Genomic DNA, 26,076 nt, shown 5'->3' on the forward strand with positions numbered 1-26,076 from the left:
CTCCCACTATGGAGAATGCCTGGCTGCTAGCGCCCTCTGGTTACAGCTGTGTATCGTGTGCGAGTTTGTGCACAGAACATGACATTAATAATTTCTCATGAACAGTTCTTCATTTAGAAATAAGATTTTGTACACTTGGTAAAGTGCAAACTAGAGATTATTTCGTTAGGAAACAGTTTTATTTACTAGAGATGAGCTTATTATAATAGAAGGTGCACTCTTTTTAGCAGTCTCTGACAGCTACAAAAAAAGAGTATGCCTCTACATTGTCGCAATCCCCTCTTTTTTTGTCCTCTCCCTCCGTCGGCTTTCCCCTCTTTTTTTGACTTCCTTTCCTCCTCCCCCCCCCCCCCCATCTGCATTTGTAAGTGATACGAACAGAAACCAGACTCTCGCCGTGTTTTTTAACTGTTACTGTTCAATTAATATGTGTTTTAATCAGCTTCGCTCATCCTTTGTTTTTTATATTTTCTTCGCAACTTTTCAGCATGTTCATTTTAAGCAGTCACCGTTTCATCACCTGTTTTAGTTATTATATCTCCTCATCATGTTTTTTAACCTTCTCTGTAGGCTGCAGAGCTGCGTGTTACGCTACTGCCAGCCCCCCCCCCCCTACCCCCCCTGGGGGAATCGAAATACAATAAATAAAAAAAAACGCCTTAAACATGAGGTCCAAGACATGAGAGCTCAGTTTCACCTTGACTGCCATGTAAACATCGCATCCAGTTTTCTTGAGCCTTTATCGCATTCACCGTTTTTTTTTTTCTTTTTTTTTTTTTGCGGGAAACGTCAGTGCTGATAAGACTTCCACTTTCACAGATCTAGCTATTGCCGCTGAAACCACGCAACATTTTTTAAAAAAGATCCTGTTCCAATTAAAAAGTAACGACTGTTAATTACGCAGCAAAATGAGCGCTCTTTTGCCCTCTGTAACTTGGCAAAAACCTTATTTCGGTGTTAGTCCCGCGAGGCACCATTCTCCCTGCAGTGGGAAGCTTTTAATGGTCACTTCTTTGGCTTTTTCAATCAGTTACGGAGCTTGTAAATGCATGTAGGGAATAACACCAGTAGATAGTGCCCACTGCAGTGGACTGTGTAAATTGGCAGCCTCAGGACTGATTCAAGCGACCGTTAACAGCTGTTCACGTCACTGAGCACGGCGCACCACGGGTTAATAAGAAGAGGGTTTCGGTAAGAGGTGTCACGAAGAAGTTTTCGAGCAAAATTCGCCATGTGTTACATTTATGTTTTCATGTTGTACTTACAGCGTCCGTCCAAAACGTTCCGAGACTGGTTTCGTTCCTGGCGTACAAGCGACGTCAGTGTAGTAACTGCGGCGGCAGCTTGAACAAACAACTGTAAACAACAGAATGTGTATTCGATCAGTCAGTTGTGAACAAGTTTACTAGTGGACGTGCGGCCGTAATGTGTCAAAGTTGTTATGTCGCAAATCGGAATGAGTAAACATCTCTAAATCAAGTGTTCAAAACATTCTCCAGCATGTTTTGAAGAAAAGGAAAATGTGTGCAAAGTTCATCCCGCACACATTTACTCCCGAATAAAAACGACGACACGTGGACGCCTGCCGCGACTCGATTGAAATGCAAAACGCAGGCAATTCTTTTCTTAGAAAAAATTCGTCACGTGTGACAAGGCCTGGCTTTATCAACACGAAGCTACCACAAAACAACGAAGAGCAGAAATCCGCATGAAGAGGCAACGCTTTGACGTCATAAATGACATTCAAGGCGATATGACGCGCGAGTTGAGCTATATCCAAAAGGAGAACTTTCCTGACTGTTTCACATGGTTCTATGAACGTTCTCTGCGTTGTATGTTAACGTGGGGTGGGGGGCGGGGGACTACGTAGGACACTTAAAACATTATAACGACAACCTTCAACTTTTCCGATTTTTGATTAATTTTGGAGAGTTTTCCACGCCGCGGGTATCGATGATACATTTTCACCTCAAAATTCATAGACATGCATCTATATACATACTTTGCAAACAGAAGCGGGAAAAATATTCTAATGGCTGTGATACTTAGGTGGTAGCAATACATTCCTAGATTCTTCACTTAATACTGGTTTTTAAAGAAAAATGGGCATTGGGGCGATAGCTCCTATTTTCAAGCAACTGCTTCCTCAGGTTTCTCAGCTTTCAAGCGTCGTTCTACCGCGAGTCAAGTAAATCTGTTATCATTCGTGCAGTATACCCTGTTAGTCATGTCTGCCACGAGTCCCACGGAGTTGAACAGCATTCTACGATGGGTCTCACAAGTGTTTGCTAAGCAATATACTTTGCAGTATCATATTACGAACCGAAGTCTGCCAACTGCTTTACCTACGACTGGGCTTAATCAATCCGTTCCATATGCCTACCAATTGTTACACTCAGGTTTACAGCAGTTATAAGGCAACGGCGCCGGCAGAGGGCCGATGAAGCGGTGCTGTCGACTTAGGTCATGAAGGAAACTGAGGAGGTAGTGGTAGGGGGCTCGGGAAATCTCCACCTACAGCAGAGAGCAGAGCCTTCCAAGTTCCCCAGTTGGTACCCGCTTACCTGCTGTATACTGTATACGGCTCTCGCCGTCCGTATAGAGGTACCTGGCTGTCAGGTTGGCAGCCGTGCGCAGAGCTTTCACTCCAGACAGCCTCTGAGGTCTGCGCTGTACCGTGTGGGCTGACTCAAGGACGAAACAGCAGCTCGAAGGCGAGAACCTACAATAGCAAGCGCCGAGCGTTTAGTACGGGGCCGCGAGCATAGAAACTGACGGGCGGCCGTGTCGTGTACGTGCCATCAGGGACTTGTAACAGATTCTTTTTATGTTGCAGTCTTACTTTCAACTTACTTAAAGGAAAATAATCGCAGCAACTGGTTGTACGGTTTTATTTCGTGTTACTATAAGATTGCTGTCAAAAACTGACAGCCAGACAGACGCAAATATTATGCTACCCTTTACATCAATGGTCGTCAAACCGTGGCCCTCAGCCCGTATGCTGTTCGAGTGAAGTATTCGAGCGACCCCGTGCTTCTCAACCATATTTTGTAATAATATACATATAGCAACGATTAATTCAATCCGAAAACGTCAGTTAACGTTAAGAGCTTCTTGAGAATGTAATTTTTCTGTCCAGTAACAAACAAAAGTTCCTTCTCTAGATTGTCGCACAGATTACAAAATGGTAGATATCGAAATAGACGACAGAGGGATAGAGAAACAATTAAAATCGCTCAAAAGAGGAAAGGCCGCTGGACCTGATGGGATACCAGTTCGATTTTACACAGAGTACGCGAAGGAACTTGCCCCCCTTCTTGCAGCGGTGTACCGTAGCTCTCTAGAAGAGCGTAGCGTTCCAAAGGATTGGAAAAGGGCACAGGCCGTCCCCGTTTTCAAGAAGGGACCTCGGACTGATGTGCAGAACTATAGACCTATATCTCTAACGTCGATCAGTTGTAGAATTTTGGAACACGTATTATGTTCGAGAATAATGACTTTTCTGGAGACTAGAAATCTACTCTGTAGGAATCAGCATGGGTTTCGAAAAAGACGATCGTGTGAAACCCAGCTCACGCTATTCGTCCACGAGACTCAGAGGGCCATAGACACGGGTTCCCAGGTAGATGCCCTGTTTCTTGACTTCCGCAAGGCATTCGATACAGTTCCCCACAGTCGTTTAATGAACAAAGTAAGAGGATATGGACTATCAGACCAATTGTGTAATTGGATTGAAGAGTTCCTAGATAACAGAACGCAGCATGTCATTCTCAATGGAGAGAAGTCTTCCGCAGTAAGAGTGATTTTAGGTGTGCCCCAGGGGAGTGTCGTAGGACCGTTGCTATTCACAATATACATAAATGACCTTGTGGATGACATCGGAAGTTCACTGAGGCTTTTTGCGGATGATGGTGTGGTATATCGAGAGGTTGTAACAATGGTGTATATACGGCCGAGGCGCCGCCCTACAAATTCGGTACTGGCTCTTGACCAAAAAAGTGTACTGAACACTGCTCTACCTGTGACCGAGCTCTTCGGAAGTACTCGCACTGTGTTAGAGTCGTCTGCTGAAGACCGTCTTTGTTGTTGATGCCGGGCGGAATTTAAACTCTCTATTCGCCCACTTCCGTTTTTGACGTACTTTATCCCCTGTGTGTTTTTGTAAACGTAGTGCTGTCAGCGACAGCAACACTTGACCCGTGATGCTATATGGAGCATATTGCTGAGGACATCAGGAAGGAAATCAAGCCCTGAAATTTCATTGGATATCGGTACCTTTAATGGATAATGTACAGCCGGCCAGTGTGGCCGAGCGGTTCTAGGCGCTTCAGTTTGGAACCGCGCGACTGCTACGGTTGCAGGTTCGAATCCTACCTCGGGCATGGATGTGTGTGCTGTCCTTAGGTTAGTTAGGTTTAAGTAGGTCTAAGTTCTACGGGACTGATGACCTCAGACGTTAAGTCCCATAGTGCTCAGAGCCATTTGAACCATAATGTACAGTCCCAAAACAAGTAATTGCTGCTTGTTGAAGAGTATCTCACTCGAAACATGTAGTTACATGAAATCTATATGTACATCTGTGTTCTGTAAACCACTGTGATGTGCATCGAAGAGGGTACGTTCCACTGTATCAGTTATTAGGACTTTGTACCGTTCCATTCGTATACGGAGCGTCGAAACAACGATAATAGCCTCTGAGCGCACTGTAATTACGTTATTCTTGGCCTCGCAATCTCTACGGGAGCCATACGTAGGGGCCTGTAGTATATTCTCAGATTCGTCAGTTAAAGTTGTTTCTAGAGACTTTCTAAGTAGGCTTTCATGTAATACATTTGCGTCTGTTTCTAAGCGTCTGACAGTCCAGTCCTTTCAATATCTTCGTGACACACTCGGATAGGTCATGTAAGCCTGTGACGATTCGTACTGCTCTTCTTTGTGTCTGTTTAATGTAGACTTTTGGTCTTATTTGGTGTGGATTCCACGCAGCTGAACTATATGGGTCGCACGAGTGTTTTTTACGCATTCTCTTTCGTGGACCGACTGCATTTTCCTAGTATTCTAGCACTGAACCGCAATCATTGCTATTCCTGTGACCGAGACTACGTGACCATCCCATTTCAGATCTCTACTAACTGTTACACCCAGCTACTTGTATATTTCTTATTTAGTGCAAGACAATTTTGGTACTACTTATACGAGGGTCACACAATAAGTAATGCAACACATTTTTCCTGAAAGCAGATTGGTTTTATTCATGACTCTAATACACCATTTTATTTCCCACTCTTTTGGCTACAAAATCTTTTTTTTTTTTTCAGCATTGTCTCTGTTCGATGCGAAAGCCTTGTGCCACCCTACTGGAAGAGCCCGTATTTCCGCATAGTACCAGTCTACTGGGGTCGACGCCGGAGCCAACGTCTTGCAGCAACAATAATCTCCCCTCGACGCTGAGATGGAACATCTCCACAATGCACTAATGAAGAACGTATATTCGTCCGTCGAAATAAAGCGTGCGTTGAGACAGCCACGCAGAAATCATAGTACAGGCTACTGCAAAATCTAAGGTTTTCCTGCCGTTTGTTAAAAATGTAACGGAAAGAATAGGGAGGATCTTGACGAAGCGGAATATTACCGTAATTTACAAGCTCACCAGGAAGATACAGGAATACCTTAAGCCTGCCAAGGACGCTCGCAAACCATTGGAAAAAGCTGGAGTGTATAGGATCCCATGCAGCTGTGGAGATATTTATGTGTGTACCACTAAAAGAACTGTTTCAAAACGTTTGGAAGAGAACAAGGGCAATTGTAGAAGAGGAGAAACGGAACCATCAGCTGTTGCGGAGCATGCTTTCCAGCCAGGTAACCACCATATTCGTTTCGAGGAGACGCAAGTACTAGCGGCCACAAGCGGATATTACGAAAGGCTCTACAGGGAGGCAATCGAAATCGCCAAACACCCTAATAATCTCAATCGAAAGGAGGAGGGCGTGGAATTAAATGGTATAAGGATGCCGGTGTTGAAGGAGATGTGTACCACCCGTCCACTACTGGGGGATGGCAACGGCGATCGACAGCAGCGGACAGCGGCCAATTGCACTGACGTTTTCAAAACACGTGACGTCACGCCTCGGCGCCAGACACGGAATTTAGCGCCAGTCAGTAGCGAGCTAGTGGGTGTGTTGGACCTTCCATCGAGCTACAGACCCTTGAAGATGTCCTCCGCAGACGGGGACGAAACGTTGGGAACTGACACAGAATTCATCAACCGACCACGGCAGAACAGCCCGGATAATTATAATGGACAATAACCTCCCCATCATCCATGACTCCTTCCCGTGCAGTGCCAAACAGATGGAAGTTGGAAGGCGCGATGGAAGCAGGAATGTGGGAAATCCGGGCTGTAGGGTGGGTGAGGAAGAACACTCAAATGAAGTTTTGTGAGCTGCTCTCTGGTGAGCAGACTTGTGTCAAGCGTTGCGAGGAGGAGAATTTTACTTTTTTGTGGCGAGGAACATGCTGAAGTCGTTTCTTCAGTTTCCTCAACGTAGCACCAGACACTTCAGAGTTGATCGTTGTACCATAAGGGAGGACATAAAACAGGGTAGCCCCTTCACAGTCCCAGAAGAACGTCGCCATGACTTCAGCGGCTGAGGGTGTGGCTTTGAATTCTTTCTTCGCAGGGAAGGTGTTGTAGCACCGCTCCATGGACACCCGTTTTGTTTCCAGTTCGAAGTGATGAACCCCTGTTTCATCTTCTATGATGATGTTCTACAAAAATTGTCACGATCAGCCTCGTAACGCGCAAGCAATTCCGCACACACGGCCCTTCGTTGCTCTTTCTGGTCTTCTGGTAGGCGGCGTGGAACCCAGCGGTCACACACCTTCCAGTGCCCCAACTAGTGGACGAGTGTTTCAGCACTACCAACAGAGACGCCCAGTTGAGCAGCGAGGTGTTTGTGATCCGTCAGTCACCTCGAATGGGAGTATCCGCACGTTCCAGCATTGGAGTCACAGATTTATGCAGCGGGCGTGCACGCGGGAGATCGGACAGGTTTGCGCGACCTTGTTGCGATGGTGACAAATGCCTCGCCCAACGACTCACCGTGCCTTGTTCACTGCCAAGTCTCCGAAGACACTCCGCAAGCGCCTACGAATATCTGCGATGCTCTGCTTTTCCGCCAGAATAAACTCATTGACAGTTCTATGCTTGGAACACCCCTCCCTTACAGACGCCGGTTGGAAGGCTATGTATGGCGCATCGGTATTTCTTGGAAGTGTAGGGGTTGAAACGAGAATATTCGACAATTTTTCACAATAAATTACGCAGTTTTTCACCCACAATTCACCGAGAAAAATAAAGATGTAGCATTACTTACTGGACGCCTCTCGTAATACCTATGTTAACGCAGAACAGGGAATCAGCGATCATAAAGCGGTTACGGCATCGATGATTTCAGCCGTAAATAAAAATATTAAAAAGGGTAGGAAGATTTTTCTGTTTAGCAAAAGTGACAAAAAGCAGATTTCAGAGTACCTGATGGCTCAACACAGAAGTTTTGTCTCAAGTACAGATAGTGTTGAGGATCAATGGACAAAGTTCAAAATCATCGTACATTATGCGTTAGATGAGTATGTGCCAAGCAAGATCGTAAGAGATGGAAAAGAGCCACCGTGGTACAACAACCGAGTTATAAAACTGCTGCGGAAGCAAAGGGAATTTCACAGCAAACATAAACATAGCCAAAGTCTTACAGACAAACAAAAATTACGCGAAGCGAAATGTAGTGTGAGGAGGGCTATGCGAGAGGCGTTCAATGAATTCGAAAGTAAAGTTGTATGTACTGACTTGGCAGAAAGCCTAAGAAATTTTGGTCTTATGTCAAAGCGGTAGGTGGATCAAAACAAAATGTCCAGACACTCTGTGACCAAAATGGTACTGAAACAGAGGATGACAGACTAAAGGTCGAAATACTAAATGTATTTTTCCAAAGTTGTTTCACAGAGGAATACTGCACTGTAGTTCCTTCTCTAGATTGTCGCACGGATGACAAAATGGTAGATACCGAAATAGACGACAGAGGGATAGAGAAACAATTAAAATCGCTCAAAAGAGAAAAGGCTGCTGGACTTGATGGGATACCAGATCGATTTTACGCAGAATACTCGAAGGAACTTGCCCCCCTTCTTGCAGCGGTGTACCGTAGGTCTCTAGAAGAGCGTAGCGTTCCAAAGGATTGGAAAAGGTCACAGGTCATCCCCGTTTTCAAGAAGCGACGTCGAACAGATGTGCAGAACTATAGACTTATATCTCTAACGTCGATCAGTTGTAGAATTTTGGAACACGTATTATGTTCGAGTATAATGACTTTTCTGGAGACTAGAAATCTACCGTTTAGGAATCAGCATGGGTTTCGAAAAAGACGGTCATGTGAAACCCAGCTAGCGCTATTCGTCCACGAGACTCAGAGGGCCATAGACACGGGTTCCCAGGTACATGCCGTGTTTCTTGACTTCCGCAAGGCGTTCGATACAGTTCCCCACAGTCGTTTAATGAACAAAGTAAGAGCATATGGACTATCAGACCAATTGTGTGATTGGATTGAGGAGTTCCTAGATTACAGAAAGCAGCATGTCATTCTCAATGGAGAGAAGTCTTCCGAAGTAAGAGTGATTTCAGGTGTGCCCCAGGGGAGTGTCATAGGACCGTTGCTATTCACAATATACATAAATGACCTTGTGGATGACATCGGAAGTTCACTGAGGCTTTTTGCAGATGATGCTGTGGTGTATCGAGAGGTTGTAACAATGGAAAATTGTACTGAAATGCAGGAGGATCTGCAGCGAATTGACGCATAGTGCAGGGAATGGCAATTGAATCTCAATGTAGACAAGTGTAATGTGCTGCGAATACATAGAAAGATAGATCCCTTATCATTTAGCTACAAAATAGCAGGTCAGCAACTGGAAGCAGTTAATTCCATAAATTACCTCGGAGTACGCATTAGGAGTGATTTAAAATAGAATGATCATATAAAGTTGATCGTCGGTAAAGCAGATGCCAGACTGAGATTCATTGGAAGAATCCTAAGGAAATGCAATCCAAAAACAAAGGAAGTAGGTTACAGTACGCTTGTTCGCCCACTGCTTGAATACTGCTCAGCAGTGTGGGATCCGTACCAGATAGGGTTGATAGAAGAGATAGAGAAGATCCAACGGAGAGCAGCGCGCTTCGTTACAGGATCATTTAGTAATCGCGAAAGCGTTACGGAGATGATAGATAAACTCCAGTGGAAGACTCTGCAGGAGAGACGCTCAGTAGCTCGGTACGGGCTTTTGTTAAAGTTTCGAGAATACACCTTCACCGTAGAGTCAAGCAGTATATTGCTCCCTCCTACGTACATCTCGCGAAGAGACCATGAGGATAAAATCAGAGAGATTAGAGCCCACACAGAGGAATACCGACAATCCTTCTTTCCACGAACAATACGAGACTGGAATAGAAGGGAGAACCGATAGAGGTACTCAGGATACCCTCCGCCACACACCGTCAGGTGGCTTGCGGACTATGGATGTAGATGTAGATGTTTCTTTTGACCTTCATCAGCATGACTTTACAGCTGCTGTCTAAGTGGCTTTGGGAAACCTCTCTATTAAGTAAACTAGGCTTGCGCTGCTTTTCAACAAACAGTGAGTTTACTTAGACTGAGTGGGTGGCAAAGTGCTTAAGAAACACGTTCGTATTCGTGATGAGCAGAGTACACTCTTGCCTTCCATATGTATTTAAGTGGTCACACGTCTCCTGTTCGTAGACCATATACAAAGTCAAAAAATAAAATAAACCATAACGTATTGACAGCTATTACTGAATATTTGATAATGACCATGATGTTGAAATGAGCTACAGCAAATAAAGATATTCGACCTCAGCGGAAATACGCCTTTATTTAAATGTTAATTATTATTGCTAACTTAGATATATTTATAACGTTCATTGATGCCCAGTTCTAGAGACAGTGCAAATGTCACATTGATGAGTATACTACTGTTTGCTTTGTTTGCATTTTTTCTAGTCGTCTCAGACATTTTAGGAGGAGAGAGGTTGCTGCGGGAGAAAGAGGCCCCTGTAGCCACCTCCCATAATACAATGCTGACAATCGAAAATAATGGCCCACTGCGTTTGCTCTGTTTTCGTAGGTAGTATCTACTAAAACTCGGCCGGACGATGTGGCTGAGCGGTTCTACGCGCTTCAGTCTGGAACCGCGCGACAGCTACGGTCGCATGTTAGAATCCTGCCTCGGGCATGGATGTGTGTGATGTCCTTACGTTAGTTAGGTTTAAGTAATTCTAAGTTCTAGGGAACTGATGACCTCAGATGTTAAGTCCCATAGTGCTCAGAGCCATTTTTCTTTTTTTTTTTTTTTTTTTTTTTTTTACTTAAACTCTCCTCCAAAGGTAACAATGAGTTGATGAATGATTGGCGTAATCTGGAACCATAATACTAAGCACAAAATTATGACACGACAGACGACTTTCAACAATAACAGCACTAAAGATGTTATTTCGTCATCACAGCTGCCAAACCGCGAACACTTGCGGCTTTTGCCAACTCAGATATAAGAAGCCAAGAGCTGAAATTAAGTGAAGAAGTGATACAGTTGTTCGGTGGTAGGTTGTGTCGCTGGATTGTCTCCAAGCAAGATTCTAGAGAAAGGCTCTGAGAAAGATTGTCTGTACCAATTCCTCAATCGGATGCAATAAATATTTGTTATGCATCATGTGTGAGACAGTTATGTCTCTGAAGCCGGCCAGTCGTTCGTAGGTAGGTCACTTAACACTGCTATGTGGGTGCTTGTCTGACATGTTCATTGTTGTTTCCAAATATTTCAGATTCATAGCTTTTTCAGTATCAATATTACATTTACATCTATTTCTTACTCGGTGTGTCGCGGAGGGTGCTTCTGGTGCCTCTTCCTTTTCTGTCCTTCTCTGTTCTATTCGTGAATTATGGACCGCAGTATGTGCTGCAGTTTCTGATTTTTTTTTAACACCTCTCTTGTAAGGCCTACCACTGTTGTTGAACATCTCCGTTAAGCTGGCGCATCGACAACACGACACAGTGAATAAACGTGCCACTCTTTTGGCGTCTTCTACTAATCCCACTAGTTAAGAATCCCAAACTAAAGAGCAATACTCCGGAATCGTGGGAAGAAGAATTTTGTACGCCACTGCTTTCGCGGTTGAAAGAACTTCAGTCAGGAATCTGCTTTTCGTGCAATTTTTTTATGTGGTCATTCCACTTTAAGTCATTCCGGATGATTGCTCTTAGTTATTCGCTGTATTCGAATTATCAGGTCTATTTGTTACAACAATAACAAAATGATAAAAAAAACTGCGTGCCGCGCAATGCGGAGGTCTGCGGAGACGCAACACAACCGACGAACACTCGCAGGCAAGCATAACAGGAATCATCTGTAAGCGGGTCAGCAGTCAGGTCAAGTCAGGTCAGACCCTATGGCCCTCTCGGTTCCCCACGGCGCTGTGCCCACTAATAACGCCACAGGTCGCTCTCCAGTTCCCAGCGACGTGACTCAACGTCCCGCCGCAAGCTCAGCGTGCAGTCACGGCGGCGTATTCTGGCTCGTTGCGTGCATGGCCGTACCGACTCGAGTGTAGCTTTGCTTTAACCGACTGAAGTACTTTCACGTCGGTATCAGCCAATGTGCGACACGTGTGAAAGCGGTATACTTACACCCAAACCTTAGATGTCAGTCAAATCGGTATCAAACGTACGTACGACTATCAACCAAAACTCCGATGTATTAGGTTGGCGCATAACTTCATAACTTTTTCCATAAGTTTAATAAACACAGCAGACACACATAACAGGGACTTTAGTCAGCAATAATATGTTCTCCGTCACTATTTACAACTGTCAGCCAACGCTGGGGTAAATATTCGATTCTGTGACTGTAGAGATCAAGTGGTTTTGAGACGAAGAACTCGTCGAGCCATGTCCGGTGCGCATTTTCATCCGGAAAGGAAGTTCCTTGAAGGTTGTTCGACACAGAGCGGGAAAGGTGAAAATCTGAGGGCGCAAGATCAGTTGAGTAAGCTGGGTGCGGGATGGCTTCCCAACCAAACTCCTGTATAGTGTTTCTTTTTGTCAGTCTAGCAGAATGAGGGTGAGCGTTATCGTGGAGAGCATCACTTCCTGCAGTCTTCCTCGTCGTTGTTCTTGGACAGATTCTGCAAGAATGGTTCAAATGACTCTAAGCACTATGATACTTAACATCTGATGTCATCAGTCTCCTAGACTTAGAACTACTTAAACCTAACTAACCTAAGGACATCATACACATCCATGCCCGAGGCAGGATTCGAACCTGCGACCGTAGCAGCAGCGCGGTTCCAGACTGAAGGATTCTGCAAGACGTCTCAGTTCTTGACAGTAAATGTCAGGAGTGATGGTTAAACCTCGGGGAAGCAATTCGAAGTACAGCACACAGTCGCTTTTCCGCCAGATGACATAATACATCTTTCATGGATGCCGGCAGGTCTTTGCACGGGGACTTGCTTCTTTGTGTACGCTCAACCATTCCTTTCTTTTCCTTATGTTAGCATAAAGATACCAATTCTTGTCATCAGTAGCGACACAGGATAGAAATGGTCGCTGTTGTTCACTAGCCAACTGAAGACGAGGATAGAGACGCACATATGACCACCAGCTAATTTTAATGTTTTTAGTTTAGAGCATGGTCCCCAGCCCAGCATTTCCCTAAACGAGCATGGAAATCCACCTAACAGACACACTCACGCTAGCTGATGTACCTTACCAGACCAACAGTTGTGCGGCTTCGATCCGCGTCTCGTTCACCTCGCTGTCTCCCAAGCTAGCACGCTGCGCGTTAAGCTACACGTAAAGGTCAAAGTGTGTTCTCGATCAAATATTCATAAATGCCATCTTTTGCTATCACACTCGGACGCTTGCATACAGCGCCTGAGTAATCGCATTGCTATGGATTAGGCTTTTGTGATCATCTGCCCGAAAGAAGGCAATACAGCTAATGTACAAAGAAGTTTGACATACAAAGAAGTTTGACATCCCATAGAAGACAATTAAAGACGAAAACGGAACTGAACTTTGACAGTCATGGGGATGGAAAACGGCAGTGTGGTTTTCAAAGGAATCATCAATGCAATAACTTTCCGACAACATCTCCCCAACGTGGCCGCAAAAGTGAAGACCCGTAATAATATCATTCAGAAGCTTGCTGGTACCTCCTGGGGTTGCAGCGCTCAAACCCTAAGATCAACTGCTTTGGCACTATCATACGCTGTTGCTGAATACTGTTGTCCAATTTGGATGAACAGTGCTCACTGTAGCAAGATAGATACGCAACTCAACCAGACAATGCGACTTATCACAAGCTACATACGTAGCACTCAAACTGCATGGCTACCGGTCTTATGCAACATTCAACCTCCAGCTCTACGAAGATCAGATGCTCTCCTGAAGAACTGGAGAAACATTCAGAAGAACCCCCAGCTACCCGTACACAGCAATGTATTAATAGCAGAACATTAGCGTCTAAAGAAAACCACCTTGGCGAACTGCACAACATCTTGAAGCCTCCGACTTTAACATCAACGAAGTAGGGAGAAGTCAGTGGGACGAATCGTCAGTGTTCAACGGACATCTGGTTGAAAAGCCTTCCATGCGAGTTCTAGGTTTCACACTCCCCAGACGCCAGTGGAAAATCATCAACCGCATCCGAACAGGACAAGGGAGCTGTGGATATCTTAAGCACAAATGGAGCTGCGCAACATCTCCAGCTTGTGACTGTGGAGCTGCCCTAAAAACAATTAATCACATTGTTGGTGAAAGCCCGAAACGAGCTTTTGGGGGATCAATATGACATCCACCATGCATCACCTGAAGGGCTCAACTGGATTAACAGATTGGACTTAGAAATCTAAGAACTTGTGTAATGTGTAGATAATTTAGCATAATACTTTGAAAATTTGATTCTGTACATGTATTTTGTCATTTCTCACACTGTATACTCTTAAAATTACGTATTTGATCCAAGCTCTGTATTATCATACGATCAATAATCAATGCAGTGAGACTATCGGTAACGTAAATGTGACTGGCTGGAGGGGGTCAGCGTACAACGTGGTGAGAAGCTAATAAACAAGTGATCACTCAGTGTGTGTTGTGGTTACGTACTACAACACAAGACGCGTTTCCGCTCGGAAGGTTGGAGATCCGAGCTGTAGGGTTTGTGACCTCGTCTGGGGTGTGCAACTTATGTGAGGCCATGCGTTGCCATAGAGAAGCAGAAGTTCGTCTGCATTTTTGTGGCGACGAAAAGGCTGAAGTCCTTTCTTCAGTTTCCTCAGCGTAGCACAATACACTTCAGAGTTGATTGTTGCACCGTGAGGGGTAACGACAGAGTCCCAGAAGACCATCGTCAAGATTTTACCAGCTCAGGGTGCGGCTTTGAACCTTTTATTCGGAGGAGAACATTCGAGGAATCACAGCTGTGTGCGGCCGGCCGGCACGCGGGGGATCGGACAAGTTTGCGCGACCTCGTTGCGATGATGAGGCGCCTTGCCCAACGACTCACCGTGCTTTCGTTGACTGCCAGGTCTCCGTAGATATTTTGCAAGCGCCTATGGATATCTGCGATGCTCTGGTTTTCCGCCAAAAGAATCTCTGTGACATCTCTTTACCTGGAAAACACATCCGTTATAGACGCCTTTCGAAGGCTACGTATAGCGCCGCCACCTATCGGAACTTCATGAAACTACTGCAGCTGAAGCGGGAATATTGCACGACGTCCCACAAAATGGTTCAAATGGCTCTGAGCACTATGGGACTTAACAGCTGAGGTCATCAGTCCCCTAGAACTTCTTAAACCTAACTAACCTTAGGACATCACACACATCCATGCCCGAGGCAGGATTCGAACCAGCGACCGTAGCGATCGCGCGGTTCCAGACAGAAGCGCCTCGAACCGCTCGGCCACACCGGCCGGCACGACGTCCCACAACAAATTCCGCATTTTTTCAATCGAAGTTAGCCGAGCAAAAAAATGCGTTGAGTTACTTATTTAGTACCTCTCGTATTTAGGAATTCTGTGCGTAAGTGCATGTGAAGGTGGTACATACAGGAGCATATAGACAATTGTTTGTCCCCTCGTTCACATTGGACTCGCATTCGGGAGGACGACGGTTCAATCCCGCGTCTGGCCATCCTGATTTAGGTTTTCCATGATTTCCCTAAATCGCTTCAGGCAAATGCCGGGATGGTTCCTTTTTTAGGGCACGGCCGACTTCCTTCCCCATCCTTCCCTAATCCGATGAGATCGATGACCTCTCAGTTTGGTCTCTTCCCCCAAAATCAACCAGCCCTCGTTCAGAATGCGAATAGGACAGAGTAGAAAATCGAGAGTATTGGTACGGTGGACTGTACTCTGACTTGGGAAGTGTACCGTATATGAAGACACAGCTGGTTCCTCTGAAAAATGACACAACCGGTTTCCTTTCTCGGCGTAGTCCAACTCGTGTTTTTAAACTCTAATGGCCTCATTATCCTTGGGACATTAAATTCCAACCTTGCTTTAGGAAAGATAAAAAAAGATGCAGATCAAAATGAATGAAACCCACACACATCCACTCTTGGCTCTTTATTCGAAACAGTCACAAATATGCTCCAAGTTCTCTTCGTAACCTGGAATTAGCTTCATAAGTTACATGCATAGAATCTCACCGTCAGTACAAAATGAAATGTTCTAACGTTCTACAAAACACCGAGAAGCAAGTCGTTTCATGAGACGTCGTAATCTGCATCGACATCAACGGGAGGGCTGAAGGAGGCCTCCAGCAATTTCGCACCTGAAGTTCGGAAGTGTGTGGTATGAGGGGCATGAACAACAGTGAATCGAGACAGTTTCGAGTCTCTGTTTTCCACTCCATCGGTTCTGAATGGCAGGATCCAGTTTAACGGTGTACCACATAAGTTGCTGGAATTCCGAGTTCCAGCTCGACGAAGTTCACCGAGCGAGGTGGCGTAGTGTCTTGTGACAGCCAGAGCGAGAGCACCAGCAGCAGCGAGTACTGTTTGTATAAAGCGTTCATTTTGCATTTTGTTTACGACCTTCCACTAAGGAAGGGATTCTATTTGTGTTTATCTGCTCTGCATAGTAACTAACAGTTCTTGATAAAACTTTACGTAGTTTTCGTGTTAGATTTCTTAGTGTTTTCTTGATCGTTTAGAACAGAAAGCGCCCTAAAACCGTCTTTTGTTTGTTTCGCGGCCGTTAGCCACTAGTCACTTGAATCAGCAGTTGTCTTGTGACAGCCAGAGCGAGAGCACCAGCAGCAGCGAGTACTGTTTGTATAAAGCGTTTTTGTACTTATTTGCTGCGCTTAGCTTTTAAATAGTTTTTCTGGGAAAACCTAGCGTAGTTTTCGCGTCTCGTATTTCAGTGAGTGTTTCTTGATTATCAGAGTAGCTCATCAGAAGATTATCTTGGGAATTTGTCACCGTATAGAGTAGGGTAAACATAGTCATGTGTAGGGACTGTGGTTGTTGTGAGCGGACGCAAGGAGAATTGGCCACTCTTCGGGGGCAGGTGGAGGCTTTGTCTGTTAGGCTCATCGAGCTCGAGGCGCAGGCGTCGGCTCGTAGTGGCGTTGGGGCAACTATGGTGAGACCTATGCCTACTTCGGTGGCCTTGGAATCACATGGAACCCCTGATGTCGCTGCGTCTTCCTGCAGTGAGCATCTTACCGGTCAGCCATCACTCCAGGGTGAATGGCGGACAGTGGTGGGCTCGCGCGTGCCTGGCCGAAAGGCGAAGGTGGGATCTGGCCGCGTGGCAGCTGCCTTACCCCTTTCCAACAGGTACGGGGTGCTTCCTAGTGGTGATGACATCGTTTCCGAGCCACCACAGGATGCCTCGCCTGTTGGGCCAGTGGCCGATTCTCCGGCAAGGTCCCGACAGTCACAGAGGGCGGGCCTATTAGTTATAGGGAGCTCCAACGTTAGGCGGGTTATGGAGCCCCTCAGGAAAATAGCGGGTAGGTCGGGGAAGAATGCCAGTGTGCACTCGGTGTGCTTGCCGGGGGGTCTCGTCCGTAATGTGGAGGAGGCCCTTCCGGCAGCTATTGAACGCACTGGGTGTGACCGGCTGCAGATAGTAGCACATGTCGGAACGAATGACGCCTGCCGCTTGGGTTCTGAGGCCATCCTTGGTTCCTTCCGGCGGCTGGCTGATTTGGTGAAGACAACCAGCATCGCACGCGGAGTGCAAGCTGAGCTTAATATCTGCAGCATAGTGCCCAGAGTCGATCGCGGTCCTCTGGTTTGGAGCCGTGTGGAGGGTCTAAACCAGAGGCTCAGACGACTCTGCGACTATAATGGTTGCAAATTCATCGACCTCCGTTATTGGGTGGAGAACTGTAGGGCCCCCCTAGACAGGTCAGGCGTGCACTACACACCGGAAGCAGCTACTAGGGTAGCAGAGTACGTGTGGCGTGCACACGGGGGTTTTTTAGGTTAGAGGGACCCCCCCTTGGGCGAAACGATAAAATACCTGACGGCTTACCAGAGAGGACATTATCATCGTTGATAAAGAACGTCCGTCCTCAGAGACCAAAAACAGGAAAAGTTAACGTAATATTGGTAAACTGCAGGAGTATCCAGGGCAAGGTTCCTGAATTAGTATCTCTTATTGAAGGAAATAGTGCGCATATAGTATTAGGAACGGAAAGTTGGTTAAAACCGGAAGTGAACAGTAACGAAATCCTAGACACAGAATGGAATATATACCGCAAGGATAGGATAAACGCCAATGATGGAGGAGTATTTATAGCAGTAAAGAATTCAATAATATCCAGTGAAGTTATTAGCGAATGCGAATGTGAAATAATCTGGGTTAAGTTAAGTATCAAAGGTGGGTCAGATATGATAGTCGGATGCTTCTATAGACCACCTGCATCAGCAGCCGTAGTAGTTGAGCGCCTCAGAGAGAACCTGCAGAACGTCGTGAAGAAGTTTCGTGATCATACTATTGTAATAGGGGGAGACTTCAATCTACCAGGTATAGAATGGGATAGTCACACAATCAGAACTGGAGCCAGGGACAGAGACTCTTGTGACATTATCCTGACTGCCTTGTCCGAGAATTACTTCGAGCAGATAGTTAGAGAACCAACTCGTGAAGCTAACGTTTTAGACCTCATAGCAACAAATAGACCGGAACTTTTCGACTCCGTGAATGTAGAAGAGGGTATCAGTGATCATAAGTCAGTGGTTGCATCAATGACTACAAGTGTAATAAGAAATGCCAAGAAAGGAAGGAAAATATATTTGCTTAACAAGAGTGATAGGGCACAAATCGCAGAATATCTGAGTGACCACCATCAAACGTTCATTTCTGAGGAAGAGGATGTGGAACAAAAATGGAAAAAATTCAGAAACATCGTCCAGTACGCCTTAGATAAGTTCGTACCGACTAAGGTCCAAAGCGAGGGGAAAGATCCACCGTGGTATAACAATCATGTACGAAAGGTACTACGGAAACAAAGAAAGCTTCATCATAGGTTTAAGAGTAGTCGAATCATAGCTGATAAGGAAAAGCTGAACGAAGCGAAAAAGAGCGTAAAGAGAGCAATGAGAGAAGCATTCAACGAATTCGAACATAAAACATTGGCAAACAATCTAAACAAGAACCCTAAAAAGTTTTGGTCATATGTAAAATCGGTAAGCGGATCTAAATCCCCTATTCAGTCACTCGTTGACCACGAGGACGACCGAAGAAAGGCAGAAATACTGAATTCAGTGTTCCGAAACTGTTTCACTGCGGAAAATCGTAACACGGTCCCTGACTTCAGCCGTCGCACGGACGCCAAAATGGAAAATATTGAAATAAACGATATCGGAATTGAAAAACAACTGCTATCACTTAGTAGCGGAAAAGCATCCGGACCAGACGAGATACCCTTAAGATTCTACAGTGATTATGCTAAAGAACTTGCCCCCTTTCTATCAGCAATTTATCGTAGATCGCTGGAAGAACGTAAAGCACCTAGCGACTGGAAGAAAGCGCAGGTCGTTCCCATTTTCAAGAAGGGTCATAAATCAGATGCGAATAATTATAGGCCTATTTCGCTTACGTCAATCTGTTGTAGAATAATGGAACATGTTTTGTGTTCTCGTATTATGACGTTCTTAGATAATACAAATCTCCTTCATCATAACCAACATGGATTCCGCAAACAGAGATCATGTGAAACTCAGCTCGCCCTATTTGCCCAAGAAATTCACAGTGCCGTAGACACTGGCGAGCAGATTGATGCCGTATTCCTGGACTTCAGGAAGGCATTTGATACGGTTCCGCATTTACGTTTAGTGAAAAAAATACGAGCTTACGGAATATCGGACCAGGTTTGTGATTGGATTCAGGATTTCCTAGAAGAAAGAACACAACATGTCATTCTTAACGGTTCAAAATCTGCAGATGTAGAGGTAATTTCGGGAGTACCGCAGGGAAGCGTGATAGGACCTTTATTGTTTACAATATACATAAATGATTTAGTTGACAACATCGGTAGCTCCGTGAGGCTATTTGCAGATGACACGGTTGTCTACAAGAAAGTAGCAACATCAGAAGACTCGCACGTACTCCAGGAGGACCTGCAGAGGATTAATGCATGGTGCGACAGCTGGCAGCTTTCCCTAAACGTAGATAAATGTAATATAATGCGCATACATAGGGGCAGAAATCCATTCCAGTACGATTATGCCATAGGTGGTAAATCATTGGAAGCGGTAAAGACCGTAAAATACTTAGGAGTTACTATCCGGAGCGATCTGAACTGGAATGATCACATAAAACAAATAGTGGGAAAAGCAGGCGCCAGGTTGAAATTCATAGGAAGAATTCTAAGAAAATGTGACTCATCGACGAAAGAAGTAGCTTACAAAACCCTTGTTCGTCCGATTCTTGAGTATTGCTCATCAGTATGGGACCCTTACCAGGTTGGATTAATAGAAGAGATAGACATGATCCAGCGAAAAGCAGCGCGATTCGTCATGGGGACATTTAGTCAGCGCGAGAGCGTTACGGAGATGCTGAACAAGCTCCAGTGGCGGACACTTCAAGAAAGGCGTTACGCAATACGGAGAGGTTTATTATCGAAATTACGAGAGAGCACATTCCGGGAAGAGATGGGCAACATATTACTACCGCCCACATATATCTCGCGTAATGATCACAACGAAAAGATCCGAGAAATTAGAGCAAATACGGAGACTTACAAGCAGTCGTTCTTCCCACGCACAATTCGTGAATGGAACAGGGAAGGGGGGATCAGATAGTGGTACAATAAGTACCCTCCGCCACACACCGTAAGGTGGCTCGCGGAGTATAGATGTAGATGTAGATGTAGCACACTGCATTTGCTTTCGGGAGAACGATGGTTCAAAGCCCCGTCCAGACACTTTGTTTTGGTTTCCTGTAATTTACGTAAAGACACTGACAGAAAAAAATCGCGATAACAAGAAATAATTAATGTAGTGTAATGAAATATCTGTAATACGTTTATCAAAGTAAGGTATTTAAGTGATTAACATTGCAAGGTCATAGGTTAACGTAAGCGCGAGATAAGCCACTGGAAATGTGAAATGCTGGTACATTAATAACCGGTGTAACCATCAGTCTGTTGAATGCAAACATGCAAATGTGCATGTCGGTGCTGGATGGAGTTCCATGCCTGCTGCACGTGGTCGGTCAATACAGGAACGGTTAATGCTGTTTGTGGATGACGCTGGAGTTGGCGTCCGATGATGTTCCATACGTGCTCGATTAGATCTGGTGATCGAGCAGGCCCAGGTGACATGTCGACACTCTGTAGTGTATGTTGGGCTACAACAGCGGTGTGTAGGCAAGCATTATCTTGTTGGAAAGCACATTTTGAAATGCTGTTCATGAATGGCAGGTAACTGGTCGAATCACCATACTGACGTCCGTCCCAAGTAGCTGAGTGGTCAGCGCGACAGTGGATCAATCCTAAGGGACTGGGTTCGATTCCTGGCTGGGTCGGAGATTTTCTCCGCTCAGGAACTGGGTGTTGTGTTGTCCTAATCATCGTCATTTCATCCCCATCGACGCGCAGGTCGCCGAAGTGGCGTCAACTCGAAAGACCTGCACCCGGCGAACGGTCTACCCAACGGGTCATTTACATTTACCAGACTGACGTACAAAATTACAGTCGTACAGATAGAGAAGATCCAAAGAAGAGCGGCGCGTTTCGTCACAGGGTTATTTGGCAAGCGTGATAGCGTTACGGAGATGTTTAGCAAACCCAAGTGGCAGACAGTGGAAGAGAGGCGCTCTGCATCGCGGTGTAGCTTGCTGTCCAGGTTTCGAGAGGGTTCGTTTCTGGATGAGGTATCGAATATATTGCTTCCCCCTACTTATATCTCCCAAGGAGAACACGAATGTAAAATTTAGAGAGATTCGAGCGCGCTTTCTGGTAGTCGTTCTTCTCGCGAATCATACGCGAGTAGAACAGGAAAGGGAGGTAATGACAGTGGCACATAAAGTGCCCTCCGCCACACACCGTTGTGTGGCTTGCGGAGTATAAATGTAGATGTAGATAAACACGAAAGGCTCCTGCTATCTTACAGGCGTAGGTACAGTGTGTTTAGCACACAAAAAATTTTTCAAATGTGTGTGAATTCCTAAGGGACCAAATTGCTGAGGTCATCCGTCACTAGACTTGCACATTACTTAAGCTAACGTAAACTAACTTATGCTAAGTACAACACTCTCACCCATTCCCGAGGGAGGACTCGAACCTCCGGCGCTAGGGGCCGCGCAATCCGTGACACGGCGCCTCCAACCGCACGGCCACTCCGCGCGGCATCTAGCACGCAGACGGTTTGATTGCAGGCCCTCAACGGACCTCATTCTAACCAACACTCGGCCGTCACTGGCACACAGACAGAACCAGCTTTCCTCAGAAAACTTAACAGACCTCCACCCTGCCCTCTCGTTTGACAACCACTGAAGTGGCAAAAGACGGTTATTTGGGGTCGGTGGAATGACGCTAGAAGGCGTCTGGCTCGGAGCAGTCCTTGAAGTAACCGATTCTTTGACTTACTGTGGTGCCAAGTGCTGCTCAAATTGCTGCTGCAGATCCAGTACGATGCGGCAGAGCTATATGCCGAGGATTATGGTCTTCCCCTTTGGTAGCGGCATGTGACCGCCCGGAGCACGGTCTTCTCGTGAACTTACATTCTCGTGACCACAGCAGACAGCAATCACGTACAGTGGCTACATTCCTGCCAAGTTTTTCTGCACTATCGCAAAAGGAACATCAAGCTACTCGTAGCCGTAATGCATCACCTCGTTGAAACTAAGTGAGGTGTTGAAAATTGCGTCTTTGTCGCCTTAAATACAGTCTCGACTAACATCAACTCATCACGTTCAGTTTCAAAGGTTATTAACGCTCATGCCCGTTACAGCGTATATTCAAACCAAAATTGATTTGCAATCTCCTCATAGGGCTCTACTCTTATACCACTGGCGCTAAATTGGAGCAGATATTGTCTTTCAGATGTAGAAACACGCCTACCAAATGTCGATTATGTCACATAACACTTTCTTGGTGTTGCGATTTTTTTCAGTCACTGTAGTTTATGGCGAATGCCGGGATGGTTCCTCCCCCATAATTGCCCAGTCTGAGTATGTGCTTCGTTTCTAATGAACTCATCGACGACGGGACGTTAAATCCTAACCTTTCATCCCACCGTGAAATTCACCAACAGCACACCTGCTTGCGACGGAAACCGAAACACAGTTGCTATAAATGTCATCGACGACTTTTGACTGGACATGTTCAGTATTATTTAAACGGGTTCCTGTTACGTCACTCTCTTGATAATAAGGAAAACATCCAGAAAACGTTGTTCGGGACGTCTATCGGTTAGCTGCGAGTCTTAGACGCACTGGGCGTTATGCATGGAGAAGCAAAATTACGGATCATAGTTTATCTGCGACAAGAAACTTTATTTTCACAGTAAATTTCAATCGCCTCACATAAAAAGCAAGCAACTACAATAAGAGATAAGTAAGGGTCTAATGTTTCCACAAGATGATTACTGCAGTTTTTTTTTAAATTTTAGAAGCAGTGGACTCTTCCTTTCGGGCAGCCTGAAGCGCCTCGCGATAAACGACCGAAATGCTAATCGGGCACCTCCGTTTAACTCATGGTAAACAGACAAACTAAAAGTGTAGTTGTAGTGGGACATTTTGCCTCCGGCAATGCACACTTGACATGCTGAGAGCGTCTGTGAGGTAGACGTAACGCTACCCACGCCACTAAAGCTGCGGCCAAAGGGTCAAGTGGGAGCGGCTGCAGACTGCGGACCCGCCATCACGACCACAGCCCTGCACTGCGACCGCTGCATAACGGCTGGGAGTGGGGGCGGGGGCAAGACTAGGGCAGGCAAGCGAAGGGGGGAAAGAGATTCTTTCGTGCAACTTGTTGATGACCATCTCAACGTCAACCAAAACAAACTACGTGATTATATTTTGGATTGCAACGTTGCACTGGCAGAATGACCAGCAACGTTATTTAATCTTATTCTTTCTTTATTTTTCTGCTGTTCCTTTTTAAATTAACGGTGACTAGTTTCAAATCATCACTTACGTTTGAATACACCACTAGCCAATAGGTAAAATACAAATACTAAAACCGAGCGAGGTGGCGCAGTGGCTAGCACACTGGATTCGCATTCGGGAGGACGACGGTTCAATCCCGCGTCCGGCCATCCTGATTTAGGTTTTCCGTGATTTCCCTAAATCGCTCGACGCAAATGCCGGGATGGTTCCTTTGAAAAGGGCACGGCCGACTTCCTTCCCCGTCCTTCCCTAATCCGATGAAACCGATGACCTCGCTGTCTGATTTCCTCCCACAAACAACCCAACCCATATACTAAAGTACATATACAGTAGCACTACGCAGTGCACTGTGGGCTGTAAACGCATACAACAGCGCTTGAGGTTGTAGGTAGTACAAAGTAGCTTTTATGAAGGCAATTTTAAATTATTTTTTAACGGAATATGTATTGTTAAAACGTCTTTTATGAACTTCAGAAAATCTTAAAACAACTTTTATTAATTTTAGAAACATATTAAAGAACTCAGTGGATACTGAGCGAAACATTTGTTCTACCATCGTATTAAATTTAGATTGAAACTAATGAAAGAGCTATGTAAAATTTGTCTACAAATGTTATTGTCAAATATCGAAAGCTGCACTTATACTGGTGCCACTGAAAAACTAACTGAGACACGCTAGTTCAAATGGTTTTAATGGCTCTGAGCTCTATGGAACTTCTGAGGTCGTCAGTCCCCTAGAACTTAGAACTACTTAAACCTAACTAAACTAAGGACATCACACACATCCATGCCCGAGGCAGGATTCGAACCTGCGACCGTAGCGGTCGCACGGTTCCAGACTGTAGCGCCTAGAACCGCTCGGCCACCTAGGCCGGCACACGCTAGTTCTGTGCTATGAAGAAAGTGCGCAGGAATACAGAAATGAACACAGATGGTGGCTGTCAAATACTCCTGATCACTTTTCGTTAGCTCAGAGTGCAACAGTTAGTAGTATCAAGGGCTACAATGATTAGCCGACAATAGTTTGCAATGCATGAATGTTAACTATAAAATGCGAACGACTTATGTATGTTATAACCAATGTAGTAAACCACTGTTATTGGAAAATAACAGAGTCCTACAAAGCTGACAATATTTATAACCAATGTAGTAAACCACTATTATTGGAAAAGAACAGAGTATTACAAAGCTGACAATATACTTTAGAACTTTTGACCAGTGATGTACTTTTTTTGTAAGCTGATCATTCAGCTATAGTGGAGGTCAGAATGTAGATAAACGACGTAAATTGCAGGTACGTCAATTATTGGCGACATTTTACGCATAAAGATGAGTAAATTCTGCTGACAGGGTGGAAACAGGGAATAATCAGGAAGGCAGAAGTAGCGGGTGGCGGAAGTTTCTCATACTTCGAAGGAAATAGCAGAGCCCAACCGGAGAGGCAGGTGGACAGTGAAAAGACAAGACTGGTCCCAAATCCGAGGATAGTGGGAAAATAAAACTATGTATTTATTAAATGCATGACCCCAGCAACTGTGTTTGTCCATGACTATAATACTTAATAGTAACTAACATCTTTCTATAAAGCATCCTTAGACCACAAACTTTTTTCTTGTTTATTTTTAAGTGAGGTACCTGGTTTTATCAAAGCAATATGACAGTTTGAAAACTTTTTATGATTTTCTTCGGTACTGAGGATCAAAAGGCTCCTTGTTACGTTTCATTACATTTCATTATACATTAACAATCAATTATGTTACACTGTAATTCACTACAGCTATAAATTACGTACTGCATGAAATTCTGAAATTCAGATATATTGTAATCAATTATGGAAAAATGTAGCGCCTCTTTCTTTCCCTTTGCAATTCAGTTACGTTTTCCCAGCAACTTAATACGTGCATCCGTCCGCCCCCGGTAGCTGAATGGTCAGCGTGGCGATTGTCAGTCCTCTGCGCCCGGGTTCGATTCCCGGCTTGGTCGGGGAATTTTCTCCGCCCAGGGACTGGGTGTTGTGTTGTCCTCATCATCATCCTATCATCCTCATCGACTGCAGGTCGCCGAAGTGGCGTCAAATTGAAAGACCGGCACCCGGCGAACGGTCTGCCCAACGGGGGGCCCTAGCCTTACGATTAAATAAATAAAATACGTGCACCGGGAACAATCTTGGATATAGGTAGTGGAATGTTGCCAACAACACTTTTACAATTGGTTAGAGTCAAGACAGTGGCTACACCTGAGAAATCGGTTTTCCTACTAGTTAGGCTGATAAATTTCAAGTATTACAATTACGGGGCTATAATTATCATTTCAGTATTTCTATGTTTTTTTTTTTTCACTATCGTTAGTACAGCAGAAACTGTAAGATTTCTTGAC

General features: G+C 45.1%; 1 protein-coding gene across 2 annotated transcripts in view; it reads right to left on the reverse strand.

Moving 5' to 3' along the window:
• The window catches only part of LOC124716128 (cadherin-87A), a 725,215-nt gene that overhangs the window by 469,938 nt on the left and 229,201 nt on the right, over window positions 1-26,076 (reverse strand). The window lies entirely within an intron of this gene.

The sequence above is a fragment of the Schistocerca piceifrons genome, chromosome 1 (assembly GCF_021461385.2).
Source record: "Schistocerca piceifrons isolate TAMUIC-IGC-003096 chromosome 1, iqSchPice1.1, whole genome shotgun sequence".
Lineage (NCBI taxonomy): Eukaryota > Metazoa > Arthropoda > Insecta > Orthoptera > Acrididae > Schistocerca > Schistocerca piceifrons.